Genomic DNA, 9,721 nt, shown 5'->3' with positions numbered 1-9,721 from the left:
TACCCTTGGCCAGATCTGAACCTCAGTTTGCGGATCTGCCGTGGCATTAGTGTGGTGGCCATCGCCATTGAATTCCTTATCGTGTACTGCTTGTTTTTCTGCTCTGTAGATTGGAATACATCCCAAATAATTGTTTGTATTTATGAGATTTAAAAAATTATAAATGGAACATTGAGAAGAATAAAGGAACTATTCCAACGCCAGCCCAGCTTAACTGCTTTTTTAGCTATCTGAATACCACTTTCAACCTGACTTGGATTGTGGCAGAACCAAGATCATGTATCGACCAGCCCAACTATCACAGTCACAGGAGGCTGGTGAGAGGAGGACGGCTCATAGTAATGGCTGGAATGGAGTGAATGGAATGGTATCGAACACATGGAAACCATGTGTTTGATGTGTTTGATACCATTCCATTTATTCTGTTTCAGCCATTACTATGAGCCTCTCCTTCCCAATTAAGGTGCCACCAGCCGCCTGTGATCTCAGTGCAGTCCAACTGATCATCCATTTTATGTAGGAATCCAATAGCCTTTTCACACTCCTGTGCCAAACCGAGCTGAGCCAAGAGGAACTGTACTGGGCTGGCCTGGTTGCACGTCCACCATAGCTGCTGAAACCGGAATGGACAATGTGAAAATCAAATATCCAAGCCAACACAGTACGGTTCAGTCAAGACCTTTAGTGTGAACCAGGCACATGGCTTGTGTTGTGTAGACTATAAAGTAGCGATAGATATCCAATACTATAGCAGATCATCTCTGGCCTCCTCACCCGCTGGTTGGAGAGAGATGACGAGCTCATTTAGGGGCCGCAGAACTGCAGAGTACCACTGGCACGGAGCTGTCAGTGTGGTAGCAGTGGTGCGTGAAGCTCATCTAACTGTGGATCTCTGCAGCCGGCGTGCGTCGCTCAGTATTGTAGCTTCTGTTAGAGCGCTCTTCAACAAAGAGGCAAAGGTTTTCAGACATGGCAGAATCTTTAGGGGGAAATAGAGACCTTGTGGTGTGATGGTGGTGGGGCTTACAGCAGGTTTAGGTTGAGGTTTACGAGAGAATCAGAGTTAGGTGTAAATTCAGGTCATAATCTTAGAAAGTCGGAAATGGAGAGCATGTAGATTGATGGTGTGTTTTAGTTTAGGGTTGGGTTTAGGCTGGGGTTAGGTTTAGGGGAGGAGCGGAGTTAGGTTTGGATTAAGGGTGGCAAGCTATGAATGAGTGTTGCTGCAGTCATAGCTCATTCACTGATTCCTAATACACTGATAGACATTCATATTCGGAGGGTTCGCTAAATTCACACAGGCACAAAAAAAAACGAATTGAGTTTGGAGAATAGAGAATATAGATGTCAATCAATTTCAGTTTGTTGAAGAAAGAAACTAGGTTGAGAGGCAGGAGTATTACATTGTGCTACTGTTGTAATGTTCTACCTACTATCATCACAAAGATAGCAAGCACAGCATTAGAATTCTAGAATATCAGGTATCAGGTTAACACACCCTTGAGTAGGAGGTAGATGAGGACAAACAGACAAACACACAGAAGTTAAGCTCAGGTCCGGGATTTCTTTTTACATCTGTTCATTTGCATTTGGAAGTATTCAGACCCCTTCACTTTTTCCACATTTTGTTACGTTACAGCCTTATTCTAAAATTGATTAAATTGTTTTTTCCCCTCATCAATCTACACACAAAACCCCATAATGAAAAAGCAAAAGAAAGTAAAAAAAACAGAAATAATAATTTACATAAGTATTCAGACCCTTTACACAGTACTTTGTTAAAGCTCCTTTGAAGCGATTACAGCCTCTAGTCTTCTTGGGTATGATACTACAATCTTGGCACACCTTTACTTGGGTACTTTCTCCCATTGTTCTCTGCAGATCCTCTCAACCCATGTCAGGTTAGATGGGGAGCATCGCTGCACAGCTATTTTCAGGTCTCTCCAGAGATGTTCGATCGAGTCCAGGCTCTGGCTGGGCCACTCAAGGACATTCAGAGACTTGTCCCGAAGCCACTCCTGCATTGTCTTGGCTGTGTGCTTAGGGTCGTTGTCCTGTTGAAAGGTGAACCTTTGGCCCAGTCTGCGGTCCTGAGTGCTCTGAAGCAGGATTTCATCAAGGATCTCTCTGTACTTTGCTCCGTTCATCTTTCCCTCGATCCCTGCTACTGAAAAACAGCATGATACTGCCACCAGCATGCTTCACCGTAGGGATAGTGCAAGGTTTCCTCTAGACGTGACGCTTGACATTCAGGCCAAAGAGTTCAATCTTGGTTTCATTGAACAAGAGAATCTTGTTTCTCATGGTCTGACAGTCTTCATGTGCCATTTGGCAAACTCCAAGAGTGGCTTCTGTCTGGCCACTCAACCATAAAGGCCTGATTGGTGGAGTGCTACAGAGAGGGTTGCCCTTCTGGAAGGTTCTCCCATCTCCACAGAGGAACTCTGGAGCACTATCAGAGTGACCATTGGCTTCTTGATCACCTCCCTGACCAAGGCCCTTCTCCCCTGACTGCTCAGTTTGGCCGGGAGGCCAGCTCTAGGAAGAGTCTTGGTGGTTCCAAACTTCTTCCATTTAAGAATGATGGAGGCCATTGTGTTCTAAGGGACTTTCAATGCTGCAGAAATGTTTTGGTACCGGTCCCCAGATCTGTGCCTTGACACAATCTTGTCCCGGAGCTCTACGGACAATTCCTTCGACCTCATGGCTTGGTTTTTGCTCTGAAATGCACTGTCAACTGTGGGACCTTATATAGACAGGTGTGTGCCTTTCCAAATCATGTCCAATCAATTTAGTTTACCACAGAGGGACTCCAATCAAGTTGTAGAAACATCTCAAGGATGATCAACGGAAACAGGATGCACCTGATCTCAATTTTCGAGTCTCATAGCAAAGGGTCTCAATACTTATGTAAATAAGGTATTTCTGTTTTATTTTTAATACATTTGCAACAACAACAAAAAATCTATTCTAGAGTAGGGCTGTAATGTAAGAGAATGTGGAAAAAATCAAGGGGTCTGAATACTTTCTGAATAAACTGTAAAATACCGTTCACACCATTACCACCAGCCATAGTGTACTACAGGCAGACTGGAGATCATTGCATTGTTTGAACACTTTCAGGTGTTTTCATTCCCTCTCTCCTTTCTTTCTTTGTCCAAAATGGGTCTGAAGAGAAGCAGAGAAGCAGCGTGGCGATGTGAAAGCAGGGTAATTGTGTCTTGGATGGAATAAGAGAGGCCTGCTGAGTGAAGAGTGGGGGGATGTGGCACTCCCTGCTCAATCCAAGCCATCTCCAAAAACCCTGAGTACAGATTGCCTCTGAAATGGATTTCTTTGACAGACAGCTCTATATCTTTGACGAGTGGATGATCTATCTGGTGTATGATTTAAATGTGGTGTGTTACACTTTGTCATTATCAAAGCCTGTGTGTTAGAAAGTCTCTGTATTCTTCCATTTGCAATGCATTGTTAAAGCTAGCTAGGCATAACTAACCTTTTTAAAATGACAACACATCTTAGTTGACAAATTAGGGTTCTGGTTCTACGACCAATAGTTGATGTGTAAACACACACAAAATACAGCCCAAGTCTTTATCTTTGCCTGGCCACCGCAGAGGGAATCCTGCCTTGCTAATCGAGAGGAATTGTCTATTGATTAAGGGGAGCTTAGTTGTGGAGAGGACATTATTCTCCTGGAGGAGAGAAGAGGACATTCAGAGTCAGACAATTAGAGGGGAATGGAATAATTGAAGAGTAAACATTGAAGTGTCCAGGGATCAGATTGAGACGTACACTCCAAAGGCATTGCAATTAAGATTGAATAAATATCCTCTAATTTGTTTGGTGTTATAGAGATTAAAAAAAATTATGGACATGATTAACATAATAAAATCACATAAGCTGTCACATATTTCAAATTGTTTGTTTATTGTTTGTCATATTGTTTTCGATCCATAAGATTTTACAGATTGTCTGGGGTTTCAACATGTCACAAAAAATATATATAATCAATTAATCAATTAATGAAAATGTCTGATTAGAAAATGATGTTCAAAATGTCATAAACTGAATGAACAGACTGTCAAAAGCATGCCCATTTGAACTGCAAAACACACTGCCTGACTAACAGTGTAGATTCATAAATAGTGCTGCTAAAGTAATGCTCCTTATAAAACAGTTACAAAAAAACAACTTAATTGAGTTAATTGTCTGACTGTCAGCTACAGGGCTCCCCTAGTGGTAGGATCCAATTATGTCAGCATAAATAGATTCATTAGAGGCTAGAGCAGACCTTCTCTTTTTAGTCAAGCCTCAGATGATAGGAACATTAGATGCACAGCAGATTCAAGAGATGTCATTATAGGGACATTTTGAGAGCAACTTCAATTCTTCCATTTATTTAATTTGATATAATCTAATGCAATCAAAGATAAACTCTTTGGCCAATTTGATAAGAGTTGGTGAATGATTTGTCGAACGGCCAAAAATTCAACAGCATGAATCAGCAGAAACTGACTGTCACAATAACACTGTAATGCAGACCTCATTGATTTCCACCAGTGTAAGCTAAGAGAGGGACGTTTCCCCACATCATTCAAGCGTAATGACTCTTCTAGATGTGTAAATCGTTTTGGATGAAAACGCATTGGGGAATGAGTCGGGGAATGATTTTACTGGGCTTGTAGAATTGATCTTCAGAGGGAGGGTCTGCATGGCGCTAGGATGTGGAATAATGACATGTGCCACGACAGTTTCTCTGCATATTGTTGATATTTACTCTGTGATCACAAACAACGAGCTCTCTGTCATGGAGTTACAGGGTTGTATTGATACATAGCACTGAGGTAGAATTGAAATATTTTTTGTTAAAATTCAGTTGCTCTCACATAGTTTCTCCTTCTCCCAATATATTCTCTTTTACTCTCAATGAGGTATCCACAGGCAACATGGTCATCTTGACATCTCTGGGAAGTAGCTCTTAGGCCAGAAACTGTGTTCCCACAAAATATATATGTATGCAAGCTAAATGGTGCGTATTTGTAGGACCAAAGCAAATCTCCATTACTGCACCAGGCAAGGCAGCAGTACAAACACAACTCCCCAAAGTGAAAATGAGCCTGTTTCACCCTGAAGCCTAAATGAATTCATTGTAGAAAATATTAAGTAATCAGACTGGTAGAATCGACACAACAGAAAACACAACATTCAGTAGAATGGGTAATCAAATCATATTACAGTTATTACAACAATATGATATAGCCTACTGCGAAAAAACATCATGGGAGAGGTAACTGTAAAAGCGTAATAAGCTTCTACCTCGCTCTCTAGCTCTCTCTGTCTTTCTGTCTTTGCTGCTAGTGTCCATATGGGTTGGGCAGAGCTGAAAGCCCAGTAAAGTAATTTGGGTATGTTAATTTTTCTAGTTGCTTAATAAATGGTCCTGGATATGGAAACCAGGCAGTCATCCTGGCTCTACTTTGGCTCATGCAGCGGAACGTTAGCTCCTTTAGCTCCTCCAAGTCAGTGTCGAGAGGACTCTCCTCAACTACGCGTATTCTTAAGCAATAACAACGTGATCCGTATTATCCACCCAAGAATACCCGTCACCGAAGAGAGTCACAGAGAAGGAGGGGGTAGGAAGAGAAGAGTCATTGGGGACAGTAGCAGGGGAACTCAGAGGTCCTCAATAGTAGTGTGAGCCTGAGTGATGTCATGTTCTCTATGAGTTGAGTGATTGATTGAAGATGGCATGCTGCCCGGGGATGGGGCAGGTGGGGCCCTCCATGTCAGATGTGTTCTGCAAACAGAAATGAAGACACTGTGCATTTGTGAACTGGTGCTGTGATGGGAGAGGTGTGTGTGTTTGTATGTGTGTGTGTATGTGAGTATGCATGTGAGTACGCACATTTGCGTGTCTGTATGTGTCAGTGTGTGTGTTTGTGTCAGTGTGTGTGTGTGTGTGTGTGTGTCTGTGTGTGTGTGTGTGTGTGTGTGTGTGTGTGTGTGTGTGTGTGTGTGTGTGTGTGTGTGTGTGTGTGTGTGTGTGTGTGTGTGTGTGTGTGTGTGTGTGTGTGTGTGTGTGTGTGTGTGTGTGTGTGTGTGTGTGTGTGTGTGTGTGTGTGTGTAGGGAGGGGGAACTAGAAAGTTGATGTCTCGTTAGTGGAGCGCTTACCTGCAGGCACCAATCAGACCTTTCCTCTCCTCCGAATTCCCTTCATTCCATTGCATTCTACTGTGGGCTATCCGCTTTTACTGATGCAAACTCAGGCATAATGAGCGCCCTGAAACAAAAAGAAAATACTAGTTAGATAAACAAACACATGAATAATCAAATAAGTAAATAAACTGGATAAATGAGAGTGCGTTTACTATGGAAACCATGGCCTTGCAAGCCCACCTTTAACATCACGATTACCAGCTTCTTTCATAGTCATAGTGTGCTCTAGCCCCACAACATTCAAGCACACACTCACACACACACACACATGCACACGCACAAACACACACAGACACACACACACACACACACACACACACACACACACACACACACACACACACACACACACACACACACACACACACACACACACACACACACACACACGCACACACACACACACATGTACACACACTCACACACACACACTCACACTCACGCAGACACACACGCAGACACACACACACACACACACACACACACACACACACACACACACACACACACACACACACACACACACACACACACACACACACACAAACAAACAAACGCACACACACACACACGCATATTGCACAAAAGACAGTCATAGAGGAAAAATCCATTAGCAGCGGGAGGCAAAATACAGATGGTTTGAAAAAAAGGGAGTAAAAAGCGAAGGCCCTGCATTGAAGGCTGTCAGGAACAGGAACAATGACTGTTATTAGAGCTCTCATTTTCTGTGTGTGTGTGTGTGTGTGTGTGTGTGTGTGTGTGTGTGTGTGTGTGTGTGTGTGTGTGTGTGTGTGTGTGTGTGTGTGTGTGTGTGTGTGTGTGTGTGTGTGTGTGTGTGTGTGTGTGTGTGTGTGTGTGTGTGTTTTACAATTTACCGTGTGCATGGAATTCACTCAGTCTATGTCTGCTCCTATGATTTGACAGTGCACAGCATGTTTTTATGGATTTAATAAAAATGTTCTGTTTTTGACAAGGATCATTACTGTTACTGATCATTACTGAGAGGGTGTTTTTTCCTTGATCAAAGGGATGCATTTTATGGTATTGTTATATGTTTGCCACATTGTATTGGAAAATTGGAGTATGATCATGCACCTCTTGTCTGTTGAAAAAAGAGAGAAAGAGTTGGCAATTTTAACATTTATGATTGAATAAATAATAATATTAGATTTAAGTATGTTCTGAAAAAAATTCCTTACCATTATGTGTAAAACTCAACCATAGGACATGGTTGTGGGAGAGTGAACTTTACTGACTAAAACACCATAATAATACTATTGCATATCACCTTACCTGTAATTTTGACCAGTTCATACAAACACACAAAAAATCCCTCAAATAATTATTTAAAGTGAAAAGAAATCTGCAGCTTTAAAATTAAAACATTAAAGATCTTTCCCATTAGGTCATTTGGCAATTGTGCTGTATAAATAAATAAAAATGTCTATTGATCATTAGGTTCTTCTACCTAAGAGCAGCAATAGCTAATCAAACTCAAACACAGTCCTATGCTCCATTGAACACAGAAGCACAGAAACACTGCAAATATAGAAGCCACCTTCCACAGAGACAGCATTAAAAACCTGAGATAGCGACAGATGCCCCATCAAACTGTCACACAGGCCATCTTATTCAATTAACCCTTTTTGGTCATCTTGCTCAAACAACCCAAAAGCAAACCTATAAGCGAACTGAGTGGGCTCTCTCTACTCAAGCATCACGTTGATTCACAGAATTCACTTAACACTGAGGAAGCTATATTACTAACACAGACCTATACTGCTCTCTGACTTGTCTTACTCCAGTGCAGTGTTCACACTAGGGTTGATGGCTTCCAACCACAGCCTTTCTAGTGAGACAACACAGAGAAACAGAAAGCAGAAAGAGGAGAAGCAGATTTCAGCATCACCTCTGCTCCGCTGCAGCCTCACTAGCTAAGTAGAGGAGAAAAGGCTATAACGACACTCCTAATGCCCAAACGCATATTTCATTTCAGAATGTTTGAAAACCTAGAAGGGTTAGGGTCAGGGTTAAGGGTTATGATCAGTTTAAGATTTTTGCTAATCGATTTAAGCATCAACTGTGTTCTTATAGTCTCTCCCAGCCATCTACATCTCTACCAGGGCATAGCAGGGACATAACGAAGACAGAGAGAAGACAGAGAGAAGGCAGAGAGAAGGCAGAATTCCAATACAACAGAACAGACAACCTGGATTACGACTCAGGGACTATTCTTTGATATATTTCTTGGGCATCATATTTTACGTATTAAATGTAACCTTCCTAAAGAACCCAAAGACAGCTAGAGGGATACTAGAAAGAGAGAGATAAAAAGAAAGAGGTGCCACAAAAAGATGGAAAATGGAGAGATAATGACAGAGAGGGAAGAAAAAGACGTAAAAGGAGGGCTGTCAATACAGAGATCTCTGTCTTTCTCCAGATCTTTTTAACTGCACCTGTCCGGTGTATGTGACAACCAAACAAAAAAAATAAAACATTTAATCATTCTCATACACACGCACACGCACACACACATACACACACAGAGACATGACAGAAGCTCCATGACAGGTTGCTTCACCCGTCAAGCAGTGATTGCCGTTTAATTGCAGAATGAAGAATCCCATGAATATGTTAATGGGGAGCCACCATAGAAATCCACCAAACAGGACCCCGACAATGACAAGATTACACACATCGGCATTATGGATACATCATGCTTCACTCTGACAGAAATATATATACATTTAAAAAATCCCCTTAAAAGGATTTATCATAGAATTCCGACAAAGGGAATACAAGGGAAAGTCAGGGGGGAATCTGGCTGAATCCCCCGGCAGCTGAAGTAGGCTTACCGTTTAATTTCTGTTCCTCCTGAGAGAGAGATTCCCTCCCACTGTGCACAAAGCCGAGGAGTCAGTCGTCTGACGTTCGCCTCGCCTGCGAGGAGAAGACTGTGATCGTTAAGGCTGCAGCTGCTGCCGACACTGCCATGCTGTCCCGGTCAATGCTTGATTAATGTGGGTTACTGTGCTAGTGAGAGCAGGGAGCACTGAGGAGAGAGCACAAGGAAATAGTGCTGCTACTGCCGTCGCCGGTGCAGTGAAACAGCCGTTACCCCCCCACCCCCCCCGTATACCTTCACCCTCAGCCTCTGTGCTGGACGCCACAGCCCCAAAGTACTAAAGACTCACAGAGTCTTTCAGTCAAACAGTCATAAAGCCAACCGACCAGCCAGCCAGCCAGTCCTTCCAGTCCTGGAGATGCATTCTTCCAGGTGGTAGAGAATGGAGGCACAGCTCACTCGTTGAGAAAAAAAAAGAAGTAAAAAAGGAAGATAGGAAAGCCACTGATCGGAGCCCGTTGTTGTACTCGCCAAGGCAAACAAACTCACGGGCGGATGGAGAGGGACTGAGAGACTGAAGGAGAGTCAGGGAGAGAGGAGGAGAGCAGGAGAGAGAGCAGGAGAGCAAGAGAGAGAGAGCAATAAAACGTCCAACC

General features: G+C 42.7%; 1 long non-coding RNA gene across 1 annotated transcript; it reads right to left on the bottom strand.

Annotated features, from left to right (window-relative positions):
- Nucleotides 1-3,909: 3,909 nt before the first annotated feature.
- Nucleotides 3,910-9,326, bottom strand: LOC139560080 (uncharacterized). The gene is made up of 3 exons (XR_011671862.1): nucleotides 9,076-9,326; nucleotides 6,176-6,284; nucleotides 3,910-5,800 (listed from the first exon to the last, which is right to left on the bottom strand). It is a non-coding gene; the product is annotated as an uncharacterized lncRNA (long non-coding RNA).
- Between the last annotated feature and the right edge of the window lie 395 nt (nucleotides 9,327-9,721).

Source organism: Salvelinus alpinus, chromosome 30, assembly GCF_045679555.1.
Source record: "Salvelinus alpinus chromosome 30, SLU_Salpinus.1, whole genome shotgun sequence".
In the NCBI taxonomy this organism is placed as follows: Eukaryota; Metazoa; Chordata; class Actinopteri; order Salmoniformes; family Salmonidae; genus Salvelinus; species Salvelinus alpinus.
The sequence above is the reverse complement of the archived record's forward strand: the minus strand, read 5'-3'. Positions and strand labels throughout refer to the sequence as shown.